Raw genomic sequence first — 14,507 nt, 5'->3', positions numbered from 1 at the left:
AGGCTCTGGTGTTCTCCTGTTGAATATAAATACTTTCACAGAACTCTAACCTTAGATAAGCTAACTCTGTGACCTCGAGGGAGCAAGACAAAAACAAGACCACTCTGAGCATCAGTGAAACAAAAGCATTGTCTAAACCAAAAAAATGACCAAGCATTCACTTGTCTCAGCTCATATGAATGACTTCTACCTTTTTACTAGTTATAGCTTTAACCTTGCCTCATTGCTCCAACTTCCTAGTTAAAAATTATTGATACCTGCTTATTGAAGTGTCCTTGCTTTCTGACAGCATCAAATCCAGAACAAAACTTTTAATTCCTTCAACACTTCCCCAAACTACCTAACACACAGGCCCAAATCCTACAGTGAGCACCTCTTAATGCTTCCATATCGTGTCCTATCTCCATCATTTCAACAAGTCAACAAACATAAAGTCACTCTACTATAGGTATTTTACTGGTGCTCTTTGGATGGGAAACATTGCTGAGTCTCAATAGAAATTTATTACTGAAGGAATATGGGAATGAAGGACTTGAAGCAGGAGGAATTTCATGGAGTGAGGAGGGCTGGTGCTGGCTGTTAGGAAGGGGAGGAGGCTCAAGCCAAATGATAAAGAAACACAGAAGGTGGTGTCTCCAGCTACAGCCGTGGACTAGGGACTGAGGTGGACCCTTTAGAAGGCCCAGAGCCCCGTAATGACACAGCTTCATTAGACTGACTTTCTGCCCAGCTGACATTCTCTTGGCCTCCATCACCAGCAAAACTGGGAAAAATAGCACTGTGTTTTCCAACACTTTCTGTCCCCTCTTTGAGGGGACATCACAGACAAATCCTGTGCATGTGAGGAGTGTGGACACCTGATCTCAGGAGGAGGGGAGTGAGTGACAGGAGCACTTTGAGGGGACACAAAATGTCTGTGCTGCCTGAGCCACCACAGGCGCCACAGTTCCCACCAATGCCAGTGCCACAGCTCCAACTTCTGTGGCAGGGGCAGTGGTCAGCAAGGCGGGGGCTCAGGCTGCCACTGACCTGGATCTTGATGCTGAAATAAGCAACTTTAGAGGAAGGAAAGTCCAAGGAGCATCCTGGTCTGCCTTGCTCTCTCATTCTCAAATCTCCTTTCCTTTGGCCAGTGCTGAGAAGTCCACCCCCAGAGAGCTCTGAGGTATCCTTAGTGGCTCTTCCTGTCCATTCTCCAGAATCCCACAGGATATCCACCCTGGTATCTGCCAGTGTGTGCAATATCTGCACAGCCAGTTGTCATCACCTGTGTCTGACCCTATGAAAAAATAAAGCCTTTGTTTTATCAGCACCACGTGGTACTCTGCCTTTGCTACAGCCCAGGCTGCTCTGTGAGTGTCTCCTCCCCTCTGCTACTCCAGCCAGCACTGCCTGGCACAAGAAACAGAGCTCAACTCCAGACCAGAAAAGTAGAAGTTCTAACATCTCTGAAGGGGCCTGTAGGACAATTATGTTGGGGCAGGAAGAGGAGGGGTACCAGTTCATAGCCACAGCAATAAGGCCTGATTTTCCCCTGTAATGTAGTGCCCAGGCTCTGGTTGAAGGCAACTACTACCATCAGGTTATGAAAGATATTCCAGGATCCCCACCTATAAGACAGGGAATGGGGAGGCAAAGAATCCAAAAGCTAGAAGAAAAGTGGCTGAGAGACCAGGATGGGAAAGGAAGGACCCAGGAAAAACTACCAACTCAATTTTTTCAGTAAATATCTGCAGTGCATTAGGGAGAGTTAAACATGAAGAGGTTGTGGATGCAGGGAGAAAAATGAGACTGGGGTTCTATGAATAAGTGTCTTATGTAAGAAGACTGGAATGAAGAAAAAAGTGGAAGTGAGAAATGCTGCTGGTTTTATAAATGGATATAATCATAAAATCTAACATTAACTTAGCACTTATGATGAGCCAGGCATTGTTCTAAGTGTCTTACCTACAGTTCCTCAATTAATCTTCCCAACAACCCTTTGGGGTAGGTACTCTTAGTCTTTCATGTTACAGTTATGGAAACATAATCATCACATGTTGCCTTCACTTGCCAAGGTCATACAGCAGTCTGGATGCAGAGACCATGAACACAACCACCCTGCTATACTGATTTACTTCGAACCAGGAAGTAAAATTCTTTCTAAATTACTTTTTTCAGCCTAGCTCAATGTGTTTAACATTGCTTTTTGAAATGTATATCACTAAGATCCCAAACCATGTAAGTCATAGCTTCAATATGATCCCATTTGGGTAAGAAAGGTGCTGTCCCAGACGAAAGTGCAGTGGTCAACTAACTATGCCTCTTTACCCCTTATTAAAACCATCACTTTGCACATAAAGCAACAGTGATATTTCCCACTGATGGTAAAGTGTTGAAATGAGAGTAAAGCAGAAATCATAAGCCAAACCTAAGCCAGGATATTCCTAAAATAAAACTAAAAAATCAAAGCAACATCGTAGTATTCCATTTCTGTGTATGCACCCACTCAGGCCCCAGCTGCTACCAGGACCACTTGTTCGTCTAATCCATGTAGCACCTTTGAGTGAATTAGAAGAATGGACACAGACTTATGCTTACACACAGGTAAGCCAGCAACATTCAAGCTGGATTTCAGTCCCCACTTTCCCCACAGGCCAGATATCCTTATGTGGTGACCACCCTACCCCACAATACTGGTTTGGAGGCTGCTGCTGATGGTGGCCCTAAGGTTTGCAGAGGAGCAATACCGGAAGAACAAAGGATGGGTGACCCGTCCCAGTCTGATGTTCCCACCAACTTCCTCTCCTCCACTGTGGAAGCTGAGACCCAGGGTATTCTGTGAAGGAGCATTCTTTACAGGAGCAATGAAGTAGAACTGCCTTAATGTTCAACACGAAGGGAATAGTTAACTAAAGAATTGTGCATCCCTAAAATGGGTAAAATATTGTTCAGTCATTACAACCACTTTTAAAAGTGGACAAAGTGTTATCATGTGATGTGAAAAAGCAGCATTTACAGAATGTAAAGTTCATCCCCACTGTGTGTACACACACACCTTTTTCATGTTTCCATGGTTTTCAAAAATTTAGAGAATGTACATTACCGTAATTATCAGAAAATAATTTTATTTTTGAAAGAAAGTAATTCGGCAGGGTGAGATTCCAAAGAATTAGGGATCCTGAGGTTATCTGGCACAGAGGAAGAAACGGCTTCAGGCTTCAGCCCTGGGCATTTCTCTGATTTTAAAACTGATTTTTTTTCCAGAAGAAATGGATGGCCCTGCTCTTCCCTGGTCACCTCAAGTCAGTGACTGCCTCTCCTGACCACTGTTGTGCGGGAAAACGACAGCCCCTTACCCAGAAAATAAGAGGACAAGGGCCGTCGCTCAGGTGCGCAACCTGCCTGGGTCCTGCCCCAGACCTGGGAGGAGGAACTGTAGGCTCCCCAAACCGGTGGCAGCTCCTCCTGGAGGGGCCTGCTCCACTGGGAACAAATTAAGGCTGCCCTGCCTGCCCTCATCTCAAAGTTGATTTTTCTGGTCCCACACACTCGCAGCACCACTTTCACCACTTCCTACTGGCATTTTAGCACTTTTACTGTTGTTATTGGTTTTTTTGTTTGTTTGTGAAGCGGCCTCATAGTCTAGGGTAAATACCAGAGGTTCATTGTCTCGTGCTAGGGAAATCGATGATGTGGACACACAAGAAGTGAGTTTAAGAGCAGAGGTTTAACAGGCAAAAGAAAAAGAGAATAGTTCTCTCTCCTGCAGAGAGAGAGGGGTGTCCATTTTGGGTCTTCGGGTTTCCTGGCGAAATGCACAGGGTTTTACAGACAAGCTTGAGGAGGCAGTGTCTGATTAACATAGGGCCTGAGAGATTGGTAGGACCAGGTGTGCTGTTTGCATAGAGTGTGAAGAAGCTGGCCATCCCCCGCTAATATTTTATTATGCAGATGGGGTCTCTACCAGTCCAGACCATGTTGCCTGCCTTTTTACTGCCCAAGTCGTGACAAAGAAAAGAGAAGAGGGATCCTCCATGTTGAACATGCCTGGCCCCCAGGTAGCCTTTTTTCTATCAGCACAGCTAAAAGCATCTAACTATGCAAGCTTCTAGCTTGCTTATTTAGGTCTGCAGCTCAGTTTTACAAGCTGTTCTTTGTTGGAAAAGAAATTATTTGGGGACTGCTTTTTGTTAAAAGGGAAGCTTACCGAGGACTCTCTTACACTCACTAACTGCCTAAATAATTTCTTTATAGCTCCTATATCATTTGTTTTTCAAATAACTTAATTCTAATGTATCCATGTGAACTACCTGTGACATTAAAATGCTCTGCTTTTGAACCCTTATCTCAGACAAAAATCCAAGTTACGGGGAAGCTCTCTTGGATCTTTGCTAAGCAGAAACTGGATGCTGGGAAAGCCACGACCTGAATTTAGGGATCCGTTCTCATCCTGCTTTGTGCCCCTTTCTCAAAAAACAAAACAAACAAACAAAAACAAAACAGCAAAATCTTCTTTTGCTTCTAGGTACCTCAGGGAGTAGAACGAAGAGGGAAGAGGCTGGGGACGTTAGAACACTAGAACATGTCTGTGTACGGAATGGCGCCACCTTTGCTCCTGCCGCCCCGGCCAGGAGGCCCGAGCTGAGAGGACTTGGAAGAAACCCTTTGGGAGTAAACAATACCCAATACCGTAGGATTTTAACTCTGTCTTACTTGTGCACTCGCCCAATTAGGAATTTTCTTTTTTTTTTTTTTTTTTTTTTTGAGACAGAGCCTCGCTCTTGTCGCCCAGGCTGGAGTGCAGTGGCCCAATCTCGGTTCACTGCAACCTCCGCCTCCCGGGTTCAAGCAATTCTCCGGCCTCAACTTCTTGAGTAGCTGGGATTACAGGCGCCAGCCACCACGCCGACTACTTTGTATTTTTAGTAGGGGCGGGGTTTCGCCATGTTGGCCAGGCTGGTCTCGAACTCCTGACTTCAGGTGACCCACCTGCCTCAGCCTCCCACAGTGCTGGTGTGTCCGAAATTGGTGGGTTCTTGGTCTCACGGACTTCAAGAATGAAGCCGTAGATCCTCGCGGTGAGTGTTACAGCTCTTAAGGTGGCACGTCTGGAGTTTGTTCGTTCCTCCCGGTGGGCTCATGGTCTTGCTGGCTCCAGGAGTGAAGCTGCAGACCTTCACGGTGAGTGTTACAGCTCATAAAGGCAGTGTGGACCCAAAGAGTGAGCAGTAGCAAGATTTATTGCAAAGAGCAAAAGAACAAAGTTTCCACGCTGTGGAAGGGGACCCGAGCAGGTTGCCACTGCTGGCTTGGGCAGCCTGCTTTTATTCTCTTATGTGGTCCCACCCACATCCTGCTGATTGGTAGAACCCAGTGGTCTGCTTTGACAGAGCACTGATTGGTGTGTTTACAATCCCTGAGCTCGACACAAAGGTTCTCCACGTCCCCACCAGAGTAGCTAGATACAGAGTGTCAATTGGTGCATTCAGAAACCCTGAGCTAGACACAGGGTGCTGATTGGTCTGTTTACAAACCTTGAGCTAGACATAAAGGTTCCCCACATCCCCACCAAACTCAGGAGCGGAGCTGGCTTCACCCAGTGGATCCCGCACCAGGGCTGCAGGTGGAGCTGCCTGCCAGTCCCAGGCCGTGCACCCACACTCCTCAGCCCTTGGGTGGTGGATGGGACTAGGCACCGTGGAGCAGGGCGCAGTGCTCATCGGGGAGGCTCGGGCCGCACAGGAGCCCACGGAGCGGGTGGGAGGCTCAGGCATGGCAGGCTGCAGGTCCCGAGCCCTGCCCCACCGGAAGGCAGCTAAGGACCGGCGAGAAATCAAGCGCAGCGCCAGTGGGCTGGCACTGCTGGGGGACCCAGTACACCCTCTGCAGCCGCTGGCCCGGGTGCTAAGCCCCTCATTCCCTGGGGCCGGCCGGCTGCTCCGAGTGCGGGGCCCACCAAGCCCACGCCCACCGGGAACTCCAGCTGGCCCGCAAGCGCCACGTGCAGCCCCATTTCCTGCTCGCGCCTCTCCCTCCACACCTCCGTGCAAGCTGAGGGAGCCGGCTCCGGTCTTGGCCGGCCCAGAAACGGGCTCCCACAGTGCAGCGGTGGGCTGAAGGGCTCCTCAAGTGCCGCCAAAGTGGGAGCCCAGGCAGAGGAGGTGCCGAGAGTGAGCGAGGGCTGTGAGGACTCCCAGCAAGGGCTGTGAGGACTGCCAGCACGCTGTCACCTCTCACTGGGATTACAGGCGTGAGCCACTGCACCCGGCCAGGAATTTTCTTTAGGAAAGTTCTAGTTTCTATTTTCTGCCTAGTTGTCAAGACAATTTAAAATTACATTGAATTAGATAGAAAAAATACTTAAACCTATGGTCATTTAAACTTGTAGAACACTTCATGGGTTTTAATTGTACCTCAATTCCACATCATCGTAGATGGTGTTAAGAGAAAATGACAGCATTTAGGGATAATTTGTTTTCCCAACACACACGAGTGCTTGCTTATTCACACATTTTCGCCTAGACACCAAGCACTGCCTGGAGCCCCAAAACAGTTCGCATACGTATTTTTACAAAATTCTAGATTAGAAGATAGTATCACTGAAGCACAAAGAGTCTGCTTAATTTGGACATCTAACCTCAGGAAGAACTGACAGCTGCCTCTCCTTGAAATTCCCCGAGGTGTCTGTAGAGGGCAGCATGGGACAGAGGAAGGAGCACAGGATTTGGATTCCTGGGGCGGGGGTTTAAATAGGACAGTGCTACTTCCTTTATGATGTAGGTAAGCATCATCTCTCTTGCCTACATAAAAGTGTTTAAAAAAAAATACAGTTAAGAGATAATGCCTTAAAAAATGTGGGCTAAACATAAAAACTAATACAAATGATTACTTATGGAACAGAAGGGAGGAAGAAGGGGGATAAAGGATGTAAGCTAGATTTTGTTGAATACATCTTGTTTGATAGTTTTGACTTTGGATTAATGTAAATGTTATATACATAATTAAAAACAAAATTATTAAATAAAAATCTACAAACAGTAAAAACAATCCAAAATAAGTCCAAATGCATATCAGGGTTGGTGGCATAACTATATACAGAAAAGAATTACTGCAAGTAATTCTAAAGCACATTTTTACTCAGCATTTCTATTCCAAGGACAAATGAGTCTCAAAGAAAATGTAAATAGCATTGAATGATCTTATTTATAATAATAATGTTCACATTATCACTTGGAAAATAACATAGCCATATTGTAGGATAAAACAGAGAAAACAAAATTTTCAGCATAAGAAAAAAATTGCAAGTATAGAACCAAAGAGATTAAGTGCTTATTCTGAAATGTTAAATTTGAATTGGTTATTAATTCATTCTTTTAAAATGTGTTTTCTAACTGCTCACAAAACAGATCTAGCAGCAATAAAAACGCAGTCACATTTTGTCTCCATAGTGTCTAGAGTAAGGTCTCCAAATACCATTTACCAATAAGAAAAAAAAAAAGCAAGGCAAGAAACCTTTGGAGAAATACCTGGGTCTAGATCTGAGGCAGGTAATATACAGAATTAGCCCAGGACATCTTATTGTACCAGAAAGCAAGCAAACTATGGTAGACTCTGGGGGTGTGTCAAAAAAAAAAAAACACTGGAGGCAATTTGAAAGAGCTCCCAGTGTCTAAAAAATGAGAGAAATAATCATTGCAGTTGATCAAGATGCATTAAAGAAAAAGAAACCCATGAGTCTATAATGACACTATTTTAAAAAAATAAAAAGAGTTATCTTTGGAAATTGTTGGGCCACCAACTTATTATTCTGAAAACTGGCAAGAGGAAGAGTTTTGTATTTACTCTATATTTCCTACAAAACTGTAATTTGGATTACCAGATAGTTGATGAGGAAACTTATTTTTTATTAAAAAAATCCAGTTAATAAATGAAGATAAGGGAGAGGAAGTTACTGTTCTTTAACCCACAATGAAAAAAAAAGTGGGTCTAGAAACAATAACCAAGAGGTGCTTATATCATTAGGTGAAAGGATTGTGGAGAACCTTAAAATGGATAAATGGATGGTGCTGACACCTAAATCTGCAGTTGAATCTTAACATCACTGAACTTAGAAGTCCCAGACAGTATGTGCCTTCTCTATGGTACAATAAGAAGTGCACATCACATCCGATTTATGCTTATGACAAAAAAAATTGAACTTGAATTTAGTTTAAGCTTCTAAATATAATTACCAATTTATAAGAAATACTGGGGAATATAGAAACATAACAAGAAAGTCAAGTGACACAAGAAAGAAGCAATCAGCCAAACTCAAAATGTGAGAAATTTATCAGGATGCATAACCTATTTATTTAAAAAGTAAATGATGTGAAAGAGTACAGGAGTTGCTACAGATTAGAAGAAACTTAAGAGACAAATCAACTAAATGTGTGGAATTTGTTTGCATCCTAACTCAAAGAAACCAACTTGAAAGCTGTTGGGAGAAAAGCTGAGTGTTGGGAGAGAAGCTGAGGCAGGGCTTGCATGTCTGTCAGACTTGCTGGCTCCTTGTTTCTAGCACTCCCGTTATCTCAAGCAGCTATATGTTTCTTATTCACTTGATACACTGTTTCCTTTCTTTTTTTTTGAGACGGAGTCTCGCTCTGTCACCCAGGCTGGAGTGCAGTGGCGCAATCTCGGCTCACTGCAAACTCCGCCTCCCGGGTTCACGCCATTCTCCTGCCTCAGCCTCCCGAGTAGCTGGGACTACAGGCGCCCGCCACCACGCCCGGCTAATTTTTTTGTATTTTTAGTAGAGACGGAGTTTCACTGTGGTCTCGATCTCCTTACCTCATGATCCGCCCGCCTCGGCCTCCCAAAGTGCTGGGATTACAAGCGTGAGCCACCGCTCCCGGCCCACTGTTTCCTTTCAACCCCCACATCCTCACCACCTGTTTTTTTGTTTGAGCACCAATAAATTGTGTGGGCTCCCAGAGCTCAGGGCCTTCACAGCCTCTACACTTGCGATGGCCCCCTGGTCCCACTTTCTCTCTCAAACCGTCTTTTTCTCATTCCTTTGACTCCACCAGACTTCATCACCCCCACGACCTGGTGTTGGGTCTGATTGCCCCAACAAAAGCTGCATTTTTGAGATAATTGTGGAAATGTAAACAAGAACTATGTGTTATGTGATATTAAAGAAGTACTGTTAGGTCGGTTAAAAACGGTAATGCACATTTAAATACACAGATGAGTAACACTATAAAGCAACCACACAACAAGCCAGCATAATAACAAGCTAACAACACAATGACAGGATCAAATCTACACATACCAATACTAACCTTGAATATAAATTTGCTAAATGCTCCACTTAAAAGGCACAGAATAGCAAGCTGAATAAAAAAGCAAGACTCAATGTAATGCTGTCTTTGAGAGACTCATCTCACATGTAATGACATCCCTAGGCTCAAAATAAAGGGATGGAGGAAATTTACAAAGCAAATGGAAATTATAACAAGCAGAAGTTGCAATCCTAATTTCAGACAAAAGAGACTGTAAACCAACAAAGATGGAGAAAGACAAAGAAGGGCATTGCATAACGGTAAAGGGTTCAATTCAACAAGAAGACCTAACTATCCTAAATATATATGCACCCAACACAGGAGCACCCAGATTCATAAAGCAAGCTCTTACAGACCTATGAAGAGACTTAGACTCCCACACAATAATAGTGGGAGACTTCAACACTCCACTGACAGTATTAGATGGATAACCGAGGAAGAAAATTATTGAAGATATTCAGGATCTGAACTCAAAATTGCACCAAATAGATATAACAGACCTCTACAGAACTCTCCACCACAAAACAACAGAATATACATTTTTTTCATTGCCACATGGTAGATACTCTAAAGCTGATCACATAATTGAAATTATACCAAACACACTTTCAGACCACAGCACATTAAAAATAGAAGACTAAAAAACTCTCAAAACCATGCAATTATATGGAAACTAAACAACGTGCTCCTGAATGACTTTTGAGTAAATAATGAAATTAAGGCAGAAATCAAGAAGATCTTTGAAATTAATGAAAACAAAGTTACAACATACCAGAACCCCTGGGACATAATGAAGGCAGTGTTAACAGGGAAATTCAGAGCACTAAATGCCCACATCAAAAAGTTAAAAAGATCTCAAATGAACAACCTAACGTCACAACTGAAAGAATTAGAGAAGCAGGAGCAAACCAACCCAAAGCTAGCAGGAGACAAGACATTACCAAAATCAGAGCTGAACTGAAGGAAATCAAGACATGAAAAGCCATTCAAAAGATCAACAAATCCAAGAGTTGGTTTTTTGAAAAAGTTAATAAGATAAATAGTCCACTAACTAGATTAATAAAGAAGAAAAGAGAGAGGAGCCAAGTAAACATAATTAGAAATGACAAAGGGGATGTTACCACTGACCCCAAAGAAATAAAAATAACCACTGGAAACTACTGTGAACACCTCTGTGCACACGAACTAGAAAGCCTAGATGAGATGAGTAAACTTCTGGACACACACACTTTCAAGACTGAACTGAAGAAAGAAATTGATGCCCTAAACAGACCAATATTGAGCTCAAAAATTGAATCAGTAACAAATAGCATACCAATCAAAAAAGCCCAGGACCAGATAGCTTCACAGCTGAATTCTACCAGATGTAAAAAGAAGAACTAGTGCTACTTTTACTAAAACTATTCCCAAAAAAAATCAAGGGGAGGGATTCCTCCCAACTCATTCTATGAGGCTAGCATCATCCTGATGCCAAAACCTGCCAGAGACACAACAAAAAAAGAAAACTGCAGGCCAATATCCTTGATGAACATTGATGCAAAAATCAACAAAACACTTGCAAACTGAATCCAGCAGCACATCAAAAAGCTAATCAACCATGATCAAGCAGGCTTCATCCCTGGGATGCAAGGTTGGTTCAACATACACAAATCAATAAATGTGATTCATCACATTAACAGAACTAAAGGCAAAAAACACATGATTATCTCAATAAATGTAGAAAAGGCTTTTGATAAAGTGCAACATTCCTTCATGTTAACAACTCTCAACAAACTAGATATGGAAGGAACATATGTCAAAATAACAAGAGCCATCTATGACAAACTCATAGCCAACATCATACTGAATTGGGAAAAGATGGAAGCACTCCCCTTAAAAAATAGCACAAGTCAAGGATGCCCTCTCTCACCATCCCCATTCAACATAGTATGCGAAGTCCTGGCCAGAGCAATCAGGGAAGATAAAGAAATAAGGGGCATCAAAATAGGAAGAGAGGAAGTCAAACTATCCGTGTTTACAGATTACATGATTCTATATCTAGAAAACCCCATAGTCTTGGCTCAAAAGCTCCTTCAGCTGATAAACAGTGTCAGCAAAGTTTCAGGATACAAAATCAATGTACAGAAATCACTAGCACTACTATACACCAACAGTCAAGCCAAGAGCCAAATCAGGAACACAATCCCATTCACAACTACCACATAAAGAGTAAAATATCTAGGAATACAGCTAACCAGGGAGGTGAAAGATCTCTACAAGAAGAATTACAAAACACTTCTCAAAGAAATCAGAGGTTACACAAACAAATTTAAAAAAATTCCATGCTCATGGATAGAAAGAATCAATGTCATTAGAATGTACATACTGCCCAAAGAAATTTACAGATTCAATGCTATTCCTATCAAACTACCAATGACATTTTTCACAGAACCAGAAAGAACTATTTTAAAATTCATATGGAGCCCAAATAGCCAAAGCAAGCCTAAGCAAAAAGAACAAAGCTGGAGGCATCATGTTACCTGACTTCAAACTATACTACAGGGCTACAGTAACCAAAACAGCACAGTACTGGTACAAAAACAGACACATAGACCAATGGAACAGAATAGGGAGCCAAAAAATAAGGCCACAAACCTATGATCATCTGATCTTTGACAAAGCTGACAAAAACAAGCAATGAGGAAAGGACTCCCTAATTCAATAAACAGTTACCCATATGCAGAAGATTAAAACTGGACCCCTTCCTCCCACCATATATGAAACTCAATTCAAGATGGATTAAAGATTTAAATGTAAAACCCTAAACTATAAAAACTCCAGAAGACAACCTAGGCAATACCATTCAGGACGTAGAAACAGGCAAAGATTTCACGATGCCAAAAGCAATTTCAAAAAAAGCAAAAATTGATAAATGGGATCTAATTAAACTAAAGAGCTTCTGCACAGCAAAAGAAACTATCAACAGAGTAAACAGATAACCTAAAGAATGGGAGAAAATATTTGCAAACTGTCCACCTGACAAAGGTCTAAAATCCAGCATCTATAAGGAACTTAAATAAATTTACAAGAAAAAAGCAAACACCCCATTAAAAAGTGGGCAAAGGACATGAACAGACACTTTTCAAAAGAAGACATACATGTCGGCAACAAGCATGTGAAAGAAAGTTCAGTATCACTGATCATTGGAGAAATGCAGTACCGCAATGAGATACCATCTTACACCAGACAGAATGGCTATTATTAAAAAGTCAAAACCATAACAGATGCTGGTAAGGCTGCAGAGACAAGGCAATACTTATATACCCTTGGTGGGGGTGTAAATTAGTTCAACCATTGTGGAAAATACTGTGACGATTACTCAAAGACCTAAAATCAGAACTGCCATTTGCCATTACTGGGTAGGTACCCAGAAGAATATATATAATTCTATGATAAAGACACATGCACACATATTCATTGCAGCACTATTCACAATAGCAAAGACATGGAATCAACCTAAATGCCCATCAATGATAGACTGGATAAAGAAAATGTGGTACATGTACACCATGGAATACTATGCAGCCATAAAAAAGAATGAGATTATGTCTTTTACAGGAACATGGATGGAGCTGGTGGCCATTATCCTCAGCAAACTAATGCAGGAACAGAAAACCAAATTCCACATGTTCTCACTTATAAGTGGGAGGTAAACAATGAGAACTCATGGACACAAAGAAGGGACCAACCTACATTGGGGCCTACTTGAGGGTGGAGGGTGGGAGGAAGGAGAGGAGCAGAAAAAGTAACTACTGGGTACTAGGCTTAGTACCTGAGTGAAAAAATAATCTGCACAACAAACCCCCATGACATGAGTTTACTTATATAACAAACTGGCACATGTACCCCTGAACCTAAAAGTTTAACAAACAAAAAAAGAAATGGTAATGGCATTGAAGATACGCAAGAAAGAAAAATGTCTGTGTCAATTACAGACATGTACTCCAGTATTAGTGGGTGGGGGAAAATGTTATATGCGGGCTTTGCTTTAAAATAGTCCAGAAAAAAAGAATAGGGGGCCAGAGAACAAATGAAACAATATGGGAACAATGTTGATTTCTTTTTCATGTGGGTGCTGAGGAATTGAGGGATCATTATCCTATCCTCTCTTTTGGTGCAGATTTGAACATTTACGTAATAAAATATAGAAACAAAATAATCAATACATTAAGTCAGCATGTGAAACTTCTTTGTAAAGTATAAAGTCCTATACATGTGAGGGACAATATTTTTATGAGGCAAATAGAGAAGAATGGTGCTGAGGTGGTGCAGAGGGCAGGACCAGGGCCCAGAGTAGGAGCAAGGTGGAAGACAGTGTTGGTAAGCACCCCAAGAAGCAGGCCTTCTCCACCACATTGGGAGGATAGCTTAGTACAAAATGCAGCAATTCCAATTCTACAGCTTCATCTAAGTTTTATCCTATGGATATGTGACACAACGTTATTTCCCCTCCTAAATTACAGACTGAGCCTTGTCACTATCTCATTAACCCATCTTATTTTTTTTGTGGCAATTATCACTCTTTGTGATTATCTGATATTTGTGGTCTGATTATTTGTTTATTTTCAATCTCCATCTCCCCGTTCAGAAGTTAACACTGAAGACAGGAACTATGTTTCCCATGCTGAATGGTGCAGGCAGAGTTAAGGTGCCTGACAAATATTTGCTGAATGAATAAATGCATTACAGCATATGTAATTATAGTAAAGAATTGGAGGCAAGACAATGCCCAACAATAAAGAGTTGCTTAAATAAACAGTGGACTGTCCATAAAATAGAAAATGATTAAGGCATGAAAAGTTTGCTATGGATGAATATGTATTGTCATGAAAAAATGCCATGATGCATAATTGGGTGACAAGTTCAGACGAAAAAATAGCATTCAAAACCTGAAGACAATTTTGTTAAAAGAAAAAAAAAAGTTTGCATAAAGATCTGGAGGAATGCACAATTAGGTGTAAAAATGATTATCTGTAGACAATAGAATTATAAGTTGTTTTATTTTTTATTTATGTATATTTGTATTTCTTTACAATTCAGTTTTATATGCCCTGGGTTTAAACAGGGCAGTGCTCCTTCCTGTATAATGGAGGTCATCATAATCTCTTTCTTGAATATATAAAAGTGTTATGCCCTGAACATTTTAGAATTATTCAATAATAA

At 41.8% G+C, this 14,507-nt stretch overlaps 1 long non-coding RNA gene across 1 annotated transcript; it reads left to right on the top strand.

The window, feature by feature from the left end:
- Positions 1-3,312: 3,312 nt before the first annotated feature.
- Positions 3,313-4,608, top strand: LOC134734691 (uncharacterized). The gene is made up of 3 exons (XR_010117771.1): positions 3,313-3,371; positions 3,934-4,040; positions 4,508-4,608. It is a non-coding gene; the product is annotated as an uncharacterized lncRNA (long non-coding RNA).
- The last annotated feature ends 9,899 nt before the right edge of the window (positions 4,609-14,507 follow it).

This window comes from Symphalangus syndactylus, chromosome 12 (genome assembly GCF_028878055.3).
Source record: "Symphalangus syndactylus isolate Jambi chromosome 12, NHGRI_mSymSyn1-v2.1_pri, whole genome shotgun sequence".
Lineage (NCBI taxonomy): Eukaryota > Metazoa > Chordata > Mammalia > Primates > Hylobatidae > Symphalangus > Symphalangus syndactylus.
The sequence above is the reverse complement of the archived record's forward strand: the minus strand, read 5'-3'. Positions and strand labels throughout refer to the sequence as shown.